The sequence below is a fragment of the Astatotilapia calliptera genome, chromosome 14, assembly GCF_900246225.1.
Source record: "Astatotilapia calliptera chromosome 14, fAstCal1.2, whole genome shotgun sequence".
Lineage (NCBI taxonomy): Eukaryota > Metazoa > Chordata > Actinopteri > Cichliformes > Cichlidae > Astatotilapia > Astatotilapia calliptera.
The window spans coordinates 6337008-6350557 of record NC_039315.1 but is presented as its reverse complement, the minus strand read 5'-3'; the positions used below and the strand labels follow the sequence as shown (position 1 = coordinate 6350557).

Genomic DNA, 13550 nt, shown 5'->3' with positions numbered 1-13550 from the left:
AGTCAAAACAGAGTTTTATCTATCCATCTCAAGGCAGAACTATACTCCGCAGGATGCAGAATGTCTGCTCCCATCTTAAAATATTCTCCGAACAATGTAAAAGGCTGGACCAACCCTATGTTTTATCCCTCTGACTTACATTCCTCCACTCACTTTGAATATCTTTTATAAATAGGGGGTTCCAATGTTCCCTAAAGGCTCACATCTCAGAGTAGGGAAGGCCCAAAATGGCACCCACAACCACAAGCCCAGAGGCAGGCAGCAGCAGTACCCACACTGCCTCACACTCTGATCTGGGAGGAAAACAGCCCTTCAAACAAGAAGCCTGTTTGTCAGCTGCAGGGGAGTGCCAGCCGCTAGTTTTGCCTTAATATAGTCTTGCTGATCTTTGTGCTGGCTTTTCAGCAGCACACACATTCTGGTTTGCAGAAAACCCATGTCAGATGTGACTTATTGGTTCAACATTTGAAATAGAAAGCTGCGGTCGCTCCGCAGATTCAAGCAGAAAAGGCTAACTCTTGGAGCCTGCGACGAGGTGACGGACTAATGCAGGCGTATTTAGTGGGGTCGCTAACAGGAAGGGGAAAAGAAATTAATCTTGCAAACAGGAAGACGCTGAGGATGCAGAAAGAAAAGGGGAAAAAAAATATTCTGAAATACTCTGCAGGAGGAGTCCAGTTCATAAGTTCACTCCCTGAAATCTTCTCTGGGGCTGATTAACAACACAGGACGATGGCTTTCATCGGGTATCTGCACGCGCAAATGCCACGTTAGGCCTTCCCGGGGAAAATTTTGTTCTCTGTCGTGCATGTGGTGCTCTGCATCATGCTAAAGACACATGTACTGTAGCTGCACAAGCCAAGAGGCACTCCCTCAGATGATTATGAGCCCATAAATAAAGGCATCTAGAGAAAGCGACGTACTTCAAACCATGGCTCGAGATCATTAAAGTATTCTAGTCCATTTTCATCTTTTGTTCTATCCATATAACCCCCACATCCCCAAGCTATGGATCAAAGTTAACCCAACTATATTTTCCTGTGGTAAAAAGTGCATCCCACTGTGTCGCACAACCTGCCCTTGGGGTATTCTCAGAATCTACGCGGCCGCCTGGACGCTGCGTTTGTGCTTTAAAGCACTACGTGTGTGGTATTGGCTTACATTCCCTTATCATATTGAAAGCATGGACACATATATATTTAGCTAAGGCCTGTATTTCCATTACATTAACAGTATGCAAACATTTTTCAGAGAACAAGCAGACCTCTTCACCCTGCCTATCTCCTCATTCCGCTGCATTTCAGTGGCTGGCTGGAACATCTGTTTCTGCTGCTCCAAAAACTGTTTGTTTGTCTTAACAATTATGCCCTGATGTTTCTCATTTTATTTCTCAAATCTCCTGAAAGTCGTTATCCAGTTTCAGGTCCTTCAAGGTTCTGAATTTTTAGAAACTCAATATGGTGATCTGTTGAGAGCTGGTGTATACGTTGAGTTACAGTCAGCTGACCTTTGACATTTCGGAAGAGTCGTACCAGAGGAAGCACGCAGCTCATCTGTAACCTACAGGAGAAACAAGTTTGCGTAGTACGGCGAGTCTGTGCTGCTGTGTTTGGATCATCTGTCAGAGTCGGGGGAATAGAAGAAATAGGGAGGGGTGGGGGAGGTGGGGGTCCCGCAGAGAGAAATGTGTGTAGCATAGTTAAAATAATGACAGTGTGAGCTCATAGGAGATAAGAAGCGCTACTTATGTCTGCTTCACATAAACACAAGCGACACCTTACAGCTACCTCAATTCCAACCCAGTTCCGCTCACAGCCAGCCCACAGAATATATTTACAGAGGGAAACTGAAGTTGGAAAGTAAAGCCTTTTTTGTTAGCACCGCAGCTGCAGGGCGCTCTCACCAACCCAGCAGTCACAAGAGCTCAAACTCTTACTCTGACCTGCCCATCTTTCCCAGCGACCCCCTGCCCATGGCTGCTGGGTGTTGTCAATCAGCACCCCCCATGGCTCCTTGAACATGGGGGCTCTTTGGCATGCTGCCCACAACTCCCCTCTGTCCATCTAATGGGGCCTGAGGTCTGACTCTACCCTTGACGAATGGGAGCTGAAGCTCTCAGAGTAAAGGGCAGCAATAGAAAATGGTAAAAATGCTGCAGTATGACTCAATCCCTGAGCAATGAGAGTAAAAGGAGGGCTATATGTCAAGAGTTTAAAACAAGCCAGGTTTTGGTTTGGGAATAGTTACTTGTACGTTTTAACGTCAACCATAAAACAGTTTCATAAATTCTACATTATTATTACTAAGAAGCTGAAATGGATTAGTAATCAGAGATTTAGAAAATGAATGAGTCTTAATTCCAGCAGTCAAAATATTGTGAAGGAGATGAAAACTAACGTCACCGCTCCAAAAACTAAATTTTCTCCTGCTTTATGACTCTCATAACATTCTTCTCAGCCAAAGGTTGAATCCAATGGTGCAATAATACGACAGATCAGAGCGCGAAACCAAATAAACAAGCAAGCCACATTGTGATTTAGGTTTTAAACTCACTTCCATTCACTTTAGAGCCAGAACTGAGGTTTACTGACAGGCCTCAAATCTGTTCGGCTTAGAAAAGGGGAGAATGTGGGAGATGGCCAAAATATACTCGAGTCTCCCTCTTCCTCCACACTCACCTCAGACAAACCTTCATCTACAAATCTACAACTAAACTGCTTATTCACAATTAGTTTTAACAGCAGAATTACTTTAAAAATGGTGAGAAAATGATGAGAAGGGCCACTGGACTTTCCCAGAGTCTGAAGTAAGAGGGAAAAAAAGCATCTCAGGATATTAGATTTTTTTTTTTTACATTTTCTTTAATGACTTTAATTGTCAGTCAACTTATTAATTAATCATATGAGTATTAAAAAATGTTTTATAATCTCAGGAACTGCAAGATTTCACTGTATATATGACTTTACTTTTTGGTTTAATCATTAACAAAACCACATTCAGCAGTCATTTGTCATTGCTGGTGTGCAAGTGGTTGTGAGAATATAGTACTGCATCAGAAAAATCAAGAGAGCCATTATAAGTGCCGGAGCTGGTATCATTACACGTGCTTATGTCCAAATTGCCCACTTAACATAGTTCTCCTACAGCAACATGTGTTTATCATTAACGAGCACCCTAATGGCTCAAACATTATTCCAACTCGCTTAATGGCATCGTTGTGCTTTGTTCAGGTCTGTCTGATAAGCGCCGAGCCACTAATGGTTTATTAATTTCCCTAAATACATGCAGGGAAAACAAACACACACACACACACACACAAAAAAGGGTCTGAGGCTCTGTCCTCCAATTCAGTCACATTCCCAATACAAAGCTACTATAGATAAACACAGTCAATTGTACTAAATACATTAAAGTCATTCTGGAAAGTTTAAAATCAGGAACTTGTACTATACCATACAGCAATATAGTTTGGACACAAAAGAGAGCCTCATATAGACGGTATTTAAAAAAAAAAATAACAGAGCAAATAAAGACTGTAAACACATATTTCTGCTGCCATAAAACAAAGATACGTTTGGCAATTGAGCTTTCTGAATAAAGGAGTAGTCGGTCCAAGAGGACTGACTGAGTAGAAAGCAATGCAAGGATCATAGAGCCAATTAGGTTACAATGAGGGAAAGCGGCTGCAGAAAAAGTTACACCTTAGTTTTTTGTTTATTTATAAAAAGAAAAATTTCTTGGAACAGACTCAAACCTGAGGAAGGATTTCTCCTTCAAAATCAACGCCCTGAACACAAAGAGCAAATCTCGCTCTGCCCTTGTCAAAAGCTCACCCAATATTGGGAAGCACTGAAAGGATTTGAAAGCCATCGGAAGTGTCTTCTTGTCCCCCACCAACGTAACAATGCGTGAGCAACTGTTTGAACTTGAAAGTGTTTTATCTGAGTGCAGCCATGTGTGTCCCACTGACTCGATGTCATGCATTCGAGAGGGATTCAAGACTTTGTTCTTGATAACTTTTAAGTGTTCAGCTTTCTGAGAGTCACCCCTATGTAACAATAGTCACTGTGAAGCTCTGATGATAAGGATGAACAGCAGACAGAGGAAGTTGAGGAATCTGGCATCAGCAGCCACCACGTTACCGTCACTTTTACTCTGCCGCTTTCCACGTTTCCACCCAGAGCAACAGTCTTAATCTCATATTATCACTTACAATATTTATGGTGCATACTACATTTTCATATGCACATTTAGCTGAAAGTTTTATAAATACAATGATTTAGAAAACTGGGTTACATCAGCATAGGACTGTGAAAACATAAATCTTTAAGTTCCTGAAGTGCATAGCCTGAATAAAATTAGTTCATGCCCACACTTGTACAACTAGTCTTGAGCTCAAAGCAGCGCCGTCTTTATTTCTACTTTTTTGTTTTGTTTTTTTTTATTTGTAAGATTAGAAGAGTGAGAAGGAACATGAAACCAAGGAGAATTGAGCAACGTGAAGGCTGTTTCATGACCATATATTTGCACACCTGCATATTTTTTCTTCAGTATACTCAAAGATTTCTCTTTGTCTCTAATGTTTTTACTCTTTGTCAAAAGCATGCCCCTGGTTGAGTAAATAATGACACCTTCTGTCTGCCAGGCAGGTAAAGTCGCTTTTGCATGCTTTGCACAGTGATTTGTGCACTTGCCAAGTGTCTGAGCAATGGTAACATGGATTTACCAAACCAACGTTTATGACACCCTCTGGGGATTCATCTGAAACAATAAAGGCTCTCTGTTTTTGTAGGAAAAAAACACACTACTTCAAATATTAGTCCAAGCCACCATGTTTCTGCACAGTGGTAAATGTGGCAGCTCGAGCAGTTTTTCTGTGGATCTTCTCTATAATAAAAGTATGACTTGTTGACAGTCCATTTTCAGCTTTTACCAAGGTGAATCCAATGTGTCAGAGGAGTGACATGTTTGCCTTTTTTCTAAAAATGTTCTTTCATCTTTCAAAGAAGAAATGGAGCCTGCAGGCCATCTGATTTCAACTGTGGGATGTTAACTCGAGCGTAGCTGCCTTCAAGGAGCTGCCAGAACTGTTTACCAAACAAATATTTTGGATTTTCTTTTGCTTCAAATCAGGGGATACATAAAGGATAAAGAGAACTGCTGAATAGCAACGTTAATCTGAGTGCTTCTGTGCGTGTTCAAGCAAAATACAAACCATGGCTGTAGGCAAAAGAATTGCTTAAAGGAGTCTTATGAATTGATTTCAGCATTAGAATTTAAAAGAGATTATTTCAAGCTCTTTTAGGACCATAACATCATATTCTTATACTTCACGCAAAGCAATGCAGACTCAATACTCAGTGCCGCCAGTACAATTATGGGCAATAATTATTTAAAGTCATAGCAGACTTGGTTTATAGTGCGGGCCCTTAATTCATGGAAACGTACACACGCTCCGCTCGCCACAGTGCCACTCCGCGCCGCTGGTCTCTCCGCCACAATTCAAAGTTAAGAAAACAAGACAACATGGATCAAATCGGCACCGTGGAGCTCTCTGCCTATTTTATCCTAGCATCTCTTTTGTTTTTCCCTGAAAACTCGAGCTTTCCACATTGAATCCTACCCCAGGTCTTCTCCCAGCCAGCCAGCCGGTCAGGCAGCCAGCCCGGGACTCCCCTCTCTGCCTCCCCTCCGTGCCGTCTTACCTCTGTTGCAGGAGAGCAAAAGCTGCGAGACGTCCGGTGAATTAGCAGCAAAACGCATTCTTCTGTTGGCAAATCCGTACCGGGCCCTCCATTAGAAACGGGCTCAAAGTGCGAGACGGCTTGAGGAACATGAAAGCAGTCGGAGAGGTTGAAAAGGGGAGAGAGAGAGTTCAAACCCGTAAAAGCAGCGCAGGCGTCGGGGCCAAGGTGCGCCAAGTCCCCCCTGGTCGAAACTCGCGTTACGTCGGTGGTGGAGAGTTTTCTCTGGAGTCCGTTTCTCTCAGTAAAAGTCCCGACTTGGCGCTCTCTCTCTGTCTCTGTATGTCTGTCTTATTGTAACTTTCTGCAGTGCTCGGTCTCCGTCTCTACCGCTGCCTCTTCCACACACGCATCTTTGAAGTCAGTGTCGAATTGCTCCGCAAATCATGGCAGCGGCGAAGCTGGTCGTCAAACCAGGAATGTCCCAGCCCCGACGCTCAATACGACTCCTGGAAAAGGGGAGGGAGAGAAATAGCAGAGGGCTTGGGGGGTGTTGCCCTGTATAGACTGTGCATTAACAAGTTTTACAGTCTAACGAGAAAATAACTTCCTCCTTCCTCGTCTGCGCACACGCGTGGACAGCGTTATCAGGACGTTACCACAACATTCTCCCACTATTTAATACCACCTTAATGATGCACACTGATATCACCTTTTTACTGTAAACAATCAATGCTTCTCAAAAAAACTGATGGATTTTATGTCACTTGTGAATCTCGAAAATTACAAAATGACAGCACAGATATTTTGAAATACTGGCCTGGTCTAAGTTGGCTAAAAGTTGGGCCCTTTTTTAATAAAGTGAAAAGCAGGGAGAGGATTCAATAGTCCACAATAAACTCTGATCTCCTGCAGCTTGGTAATTACTACAAGAAAACCTACTACACATGTAATGCTACTTACAATTCCAGAAACTCCAATATTCAGTTTGAATTATGCACAAAGAGGAGTCTGCGTCTGTGTTAGATGGTGAGGAGACACATTTATAGGTAAGAAGTATTTGTTTGGTATGTCAAAGTAAAATGAACAGCTACAGTGTAAAGCTATAACCACACATATTTAACATGCTTCTGCTTAATGCTCATTTAATTTCTGTCTGTCTGTCTTAATCTTGTGTTTCAGTCTCAGGGACTACTTTCATCAGATTTCTCTGCTCCTTGTAGACTAAACCAGCTCTCACTGGAACTATTGACTTGAGTCAAAGTTATTAGGGAGGGAGGGTGTTTGAACAGCTAATAGCTGTGGGTCATTCTTTGGCATCAGGCCTGTTGGTTGGATGGTCTGAATGTTGGTTGGCTGCTACAATTTCCTCATCACTAGGTGAGACGCCTTCTCAGCGAGGCAGGGGAGAGCGAGCTGTGAGTGTGAAACAGTCATCTGCTGTGCGTATGGGCATGAGTAAACAGCATAATCATCTTTGAGGTAGTAATTATGTGTTCCAGCGTTGGCTGGGCGGTGGAGGCAGCGACGGCGGGCCCACCCTGCTTTAGACAGCAGGTGCAGCTCACCATCTGACAGCTGACTCTAATGGAAGGTGTGAGCCAGTCCACCCAAGGCTGGGTCAACCCAGTCAGGGCTTTAGATGGCCACGGCCAAAGCCAACAAACCAGCAAATCTCTGACACAGCGAGCGAGGGAAAACAACATGGAGGAGGTGGTGAAGCTGTCTGATGAAGGACAGAGGCCACACCTCTGTTTTCGCTCAGAAGAGTTGGACAGTCCTAACCTTTATTTAAAAAACATTCCAACAGACTTTAAATTGCTTATTTTGGCATTACAAGGTCCTTATTTTGGTTAAGGAATTATTTTTGCCCAGCATAAGTCATTTTCACAAATTACCTTTAAAATCATGACAAATTTCTCCAGAAATTGCCTAAATCTGCCCTTTCACAGACGTAGCATACAACAAGACATTATCTGTGTCTGATACATTCTCACTTATTGGAAATGCTGGTAGATAGGCAAGGTGTTTTGCCCACATAGAGCATTCAGGATGTAGGATATGATGCACATCAGCACACATGTGCTCGCTGTAAAGTCTCAGCACAATTATCTGCTCCGTTCACAAGTCTGTGTAATATCTGGTCCAAGTGATCTCATGTGCAACTCCTTCAGGCAATGTCTAGAAGATTTCAGGGGTGCAGTACATGTATGAAAGTGGCTTAAACGTAACCAGATCCTGATGACTACAGACTGCTACTCCTCTCCTCAGACCATCAGAACCTTTTTTAGCTGGATCACTTTTAAACGTTAAATAAATGCAATTGGCAGAAGACGGGTTTATCACAAAAGCACATTAGGGTTTATTACAGCCAAAAGCTTGTTTCTTTATTTGCTTATATAGCGATTTGAAGTAGTTATACACAATTTATTAACCAATAATAACCATAATCTGTTGAACCTTATAAACCTTTATGAAGTCAATGTTATTAGCTAGAGCTATCCGCTTTTCTTTTCTTTTTTCCTCATCTTTTTTCCACAAATGATTAATTTTCCTTCAGGCAGGTATTCAGCTCACTAATGACAGCCTCTCTCTCTCAGGGTCAGCCACTGGTTGGAGATGGAGACAGAGACTCCTGATGTTGAGGGGGGGGGAACGGGGTGATTGGACACAGTCGCATGTGAAAGGCCAGAGAGCGGCTAGTCCACAGGGAGCACGGTCCACACACAAAGGGCCATGGAGGGCCTCGATGGGGGCGGGTGGGGCAACCAAGGAGGAGAGGCCACGCTGGGAACCAAAGCTGACAGCACAGACACTTCTCATGCACTGAGGGTTCGGCTGTCTCTGGCCCCCTGGGGGATACACTCACTTGTCTGTACGGAGCTGCCAGCTCCACGCTGTTGAGCCACAGCAGCTCCAGATAGCTGCTCACTGAGCGCAGAAGCAGCAGAAACATTAAGCACACAAAGCAGCTCTGACCTCTGGCCCACATTTAACTGATATGCGGCTTGTTTCCTGGCTCACATCAGCGTTTATTCCAAATACCAATAGATTACAACACATTTAGCCAATTTCCGATTACTTTTTAATGAGCATACAGCCACTGTAGTTTACACTTTATGCAATCAAGTTTCCCGAGCCTGACCGAGGTTGAAAAGGTAGGGAAATGGCACGTGACTGTCTTACAAAGGCTTTGAGCTCTAAAGTCCAGGCTGGGACTGTTTGGAGTTGGTACATTCAGCATGTTGTCCTTTGCTGTGAGGATAATAAGCTTCCAAGCACTGTCAACAGAGTGTTTATGACCTGCAAAGCAGCAGTGTGTTGTGTTGACTCTATCAGCAGGGGCCTGAGGGACGCCTGTCGCCCAGTGCTATTAAAAGGCACTTTCAGATAACAGAAGAAACATCCCCTGTTTGAGCCAGTCAGGGTTTATTGGTTGGTCAGTGGGACAAAATACCAAAGCCTAATTGCTAGGCCTCAGATCTGACACCACAATTTACATAATTTACTTGAAAACAGATGTTGTGAATTTAGAGTGCAACCCTATGAAAAGTCCTGTGTTGCTCTAAGTAGAAGACAGACATGTTTGTCCTAAGCAGCGAGCACAAGGACATTTATTTTAGACTTTTTATGAGACAGGGAAAACTGTCCGGGTGAAGAAATATATACGAGAGTGAGAAAAATCACAATATTTTACAAGATAGACTCAATGGATTTCCCCTCAGAGAGCCATATATCTCATGTCTTTGACAGGTGTGTGCGATGAGCGTATATATGTGTACACTGCGTCTCTCAGAAGGTTTGGGTATGAGCTACAGTTGTGTGTGTGTGTTCGTGGATGTGTAAAAGACAAGGGTGAAAGAGAAATTTGAAGGCAGCCCTCTCCATCTGTTTTCTGCATCACTGTGGTGGGATCACATTATCCATCGTGGGCTCTCTGGGAATTTCATCAGTCTGTAACATCTCACTTATTCACACATCTCTCTGGGCTTTACCAAGTAGAGAAACCCAGAGTCCCCCCTGACACTGCGCTGACCCTGCACATCCTTTACGGCTTTCTCCCGTCTGATATCATGGCTCTGTGAGAAGCACACGGGACGTAAAAATGTCTGACTCCAGGTTGTAACGCTGTCCCTGTTTTGTCTAAGTTGTCCACAATCCATCAAATATATTCATCCACATAAATACGACTACTGCCAAACACAAATGGCAGAAACACAAAGGTTATTTTTATACTTAAATATGATATGACAGTAACAGAACATTTTGAATGAGCTGTCTACAAAGTGTTTACAAAGTCCCCATTTTCAGAGGCTCAAAAGTAATTGAGTAATTGTTGTTAAGGCTTCAAAGTAAACCCTTTGCAGTTAATAACTGCCTGAAGTCTGGAACCCATGAACATCACCAAATGCTGTGTTTCGTCCCTGAGATGCTCTGCCGGGCCTTTGCTGCAGTTTCCTTTGGTTGCTGCATGTTTGCGAGTCTTTTTGCTTCAGTTTTATCTTCAGCAAATAAAGAAGATATAGGGTTGACATCAAGTGACAGACTTGGTCTTTTGGTCTTTTTGCCTCGAGAAGTTCGGGAGTTGCTTTTGCGGTATGCTTTGGATCATTAGGCCATTTGCACTGTGAAGTGCAGTCCAATCAGTTTTGTAGAATCTGTTTTTTATATCTTAGTGTAATGTGATTGCTGATAGTAGCGATTACATCATTAATTATTACAACAACAAAAAAAGAATACATTTACATGGCGTAGCTCACATTTTGAAAATTGCTATTAGGTATATGAAATACGCTTGGTGTCTAAGTTCAGTCAGTTTTCTTATGTAAAAACAAAAGGTCAGATTTCCACACATTTTTACAAACAGTGTGTCTGTAAAGTTGTCACTAGTGTTTCTTGGTTATCCGTAGAAAAAAAAAGAGTTTTTGAGACTAAATAGTTCCACTCGCACTTATTTATTTACATTGTTTTATGAGCGTCTCACACTGTGAAATGATTAGCATCTGCAAAAGATATCCAGTGTCTACCCATGTAAAGTCATTAAAGCATCCCTCCTTCCATCCATGCCTACGCTCACGTCTACTGAGCTCTGTCAGCCAAAGACGGATGTTCCAGTCTCATCCGCAGCTTTCAAATCAGCACTGATGTGCCGTTGTCATGATAAAGCATTCTTGACTTGGTAGTGGGCATTTGGGGAATAGTGCAGCAGGAAGAGGCTGAAGTGAAATATCATCCCAGTTTAACGTTAAAGTTTCCTCCAGTCCCACAGGCTCATGGTGACCTTGTGATTTATGATGCAGTTCTGGAGGAGCGGATCAGAATACGACTGATCCAGATCCAGACACATTTAACTCTCATACGTAGTCACTGGTTATCTTGATCTGCACTGAGATCAGAGAAGCTGAGATCAGAGCAAAAAAAAAAAAGAGAGAGAGAGAGGGTAACCGCATTTTCTTCTCTTGCTTCTGTCCGTGTAAAAATGCAATGCTTGTTGCGGGTAACTGGCTTTTCCAGCTCATTCCAAATGCCATGAAGTGATGTAGAAAATGAGCTAGATGAAGAGGATTAGGACCTGAGCCTGCAAGTGCTTATCATCTCCCATAGCGCTCTAGTGTAGCCATGGAAACAGGAAGTGAGAGGCAAGCTTCCAAGATGGCCACCAGCTTGTGAATGGGTGCATTCCTCAACGGCAGGGTGTCTACAGCAAGGAGGAGGGGCAGCAAGTGTGTTTACTTCAAAAAGGGACTACATAAATAGTAACTGCTGCTGTTTAAAGGACTTCCTGTCACTAGTTATTGCATATAAGAGCAGTTAAATAAACGATCAGTTTCCCATTGGGGCTGCCTCGTCTTTACTGTAGTGGGGTCTGCAGTGGGTTCAATCCGGGATCCTGGCGTGTGGATTTTAAAGCCCCAGACTGGAGTCATGGAGCTGTTACAGGTCACCACACTCTCTTTCACTCACACCCCGCCTGGTCATATAACCATCAGGCACACACTCTCAGCCTGAATTCCACATTCAGCATGCTTTTTCTCTGCCAAGTGACTTCTTTGCTGACTTTTCTATGAGAACTCTATTGCTTTGTTATGTGAGGAGTGCATCTGGTGCAAGGGTTCAATAAACTGTTATGATCTGAGGTTATTTCTTTGGAGAAATAACCAAGAATCAAACAATTTAGACAAAAATTGTTAATTAGATAAAAAGAAATGTTGTTTTTGTTCTTTAGGACAACAGTGACAATGAGGTCTTTTTGTTCTTATACAAGTTTTTATTTTGTTCCACATACCTGTCAGTTATATAATGTGAGGCTTTTCTGTCACTCACAATCCTAGATTACAAGACTGTTGTCTTAAGTAATACCTCAGCAGAGGGCCTGCCACCTTGGTGCAGGTAACCTTGTATTTTATTGGTTCCTCTGTCTTGTTGTCTCTCTGCAAATGCTACTAGGCTTATTTTCATGATTTTCTTGATATGGAGCATAGACAAAGGGACAAGTTTATGTGTGTGTAATATAAAACTATTATAGAAGAATGGACTTGGACTTGTTTTTAATATAGTTTTATGTGTTCACCTGACAATGTGTGATGTTAAATTACTGCCATCCTTGCCAGGACACCTTTTGAAAGGAGGTGACCTGGCCAGGATAATTATCTAGTATAGCAGTTGCTTAATTTTAAATCTAATATTACATAAAATATTTGATAAGATATTTTGAATTCAAGTGTTCAGAAAGTTTCCTTTGTGTGTTCTTAAAGATTAATAACTGACAACATGCCTTCTTAAGGATTACTGGGTGCCAGTGTGCAGAAAGGCTTTACAAGGACCTCAGTTCATTTTTACCACAGGCCATTTCCTGCATGTCTGCTCTACTCTATTGTCCAAAATAAAGGCTAAATGCCCCCAAATAAATGTTTAGTAGTTCAAGGCTTTCCATTAGAGGCTTGATCATCATCAAAAAAATAAAAAGAAATCTGCACCTTTGTCCCACATACTACATACATAAACAGGTGGAAATGAATATTTCTATATCATATAATGAATAAAGCAAATTTTCATATTTTCATGGACCTATCCACATGACCTGAGTGGTCACTGAATTGTCTGATAAGCATGAAATGTGTGAATTGTTTGCTATGATGTGCTTTGCAGCCTCCACATTTCAAACCACTTGCCCTGCTAAGGGAGATTTTGTTACATCTCATTAAAACAATAATACCTTTTGGAACAATTTTGCTTCATCCCTTCAGTGTACTACTTGAAGACTTGAAGAATCAATGCCAAACTACATTTAAGCCGCTCTGAAGGAACATGTTGGTCTTTTTTTTCTCTTTAACTTGTCACCTGTCTGTAAGCTGCATATTGTAGATGTCACTGTGCAAATATGCAAGTATCTACCAAGTGGCATTGTTAAGAAGGAAACCATCCATCAAGCTGTCAACATGAATTCCTGAGTGTGGAGCACATTTGTCAACTTTAAGTGGAGCACATGCCCAAAATATTTGGATATTTAAACTTACCTCATCGTGGCCTTTGGAGTGGACCGGCATTCCCACCGGTGCTAAAATAAACCACAAACAGAGCACTTGGGTATCACTGGAAGCCTTGAGTGGTATTCTCTAGAGGATATTTTACTATGCCTTCATGCTTGTTTGTTTTCAGGATATGAGCAGAGATAAAGAGCCTGGCGTTTTACAAACAGAATGGAGGCTGAGAACAGGATGTCAGGGTGTGATAGAGCGTCCGCTGCCCTCATTGTTTTTTTTTTTTTTCTTTGCTTGCCTCTTCTGATAAAAACAGCGCCCTCATCTAAGGAGAAGTATTAAAAAAATTTTGTGCATCACACTGGTCAAACATCACCAGCCAGGA

At 42.3% G+C, this 13550-nt stretch overlaps 1 protein-coding gene across 2 annotated transcripts in view; it reads right to left on the bottom strand.

Moving 5' to 3' along the window:
- The window catches only part of cdon (cell adhesion associated, oncogene regulated), a 32033-nt gene extending 25820 nt beyond the window's left edge, over positions 1-6213 (bottom strand). The window contains exon 1 of one of the 2 annotated variants that reach the window (XM_026192176.1): positions 5706-6213. The gene's annotated coding sequence lies outside the window, so the exon portion shown is untranslated. The remainder of the gene's footprint in view (positions 1-5705) is intronic. The other variant, XM_026192177.1, reaches the window with a different exon arrangement.
- Between the last annotated feature and the right edge of the window lie 7337 nt (positions 6214-13550).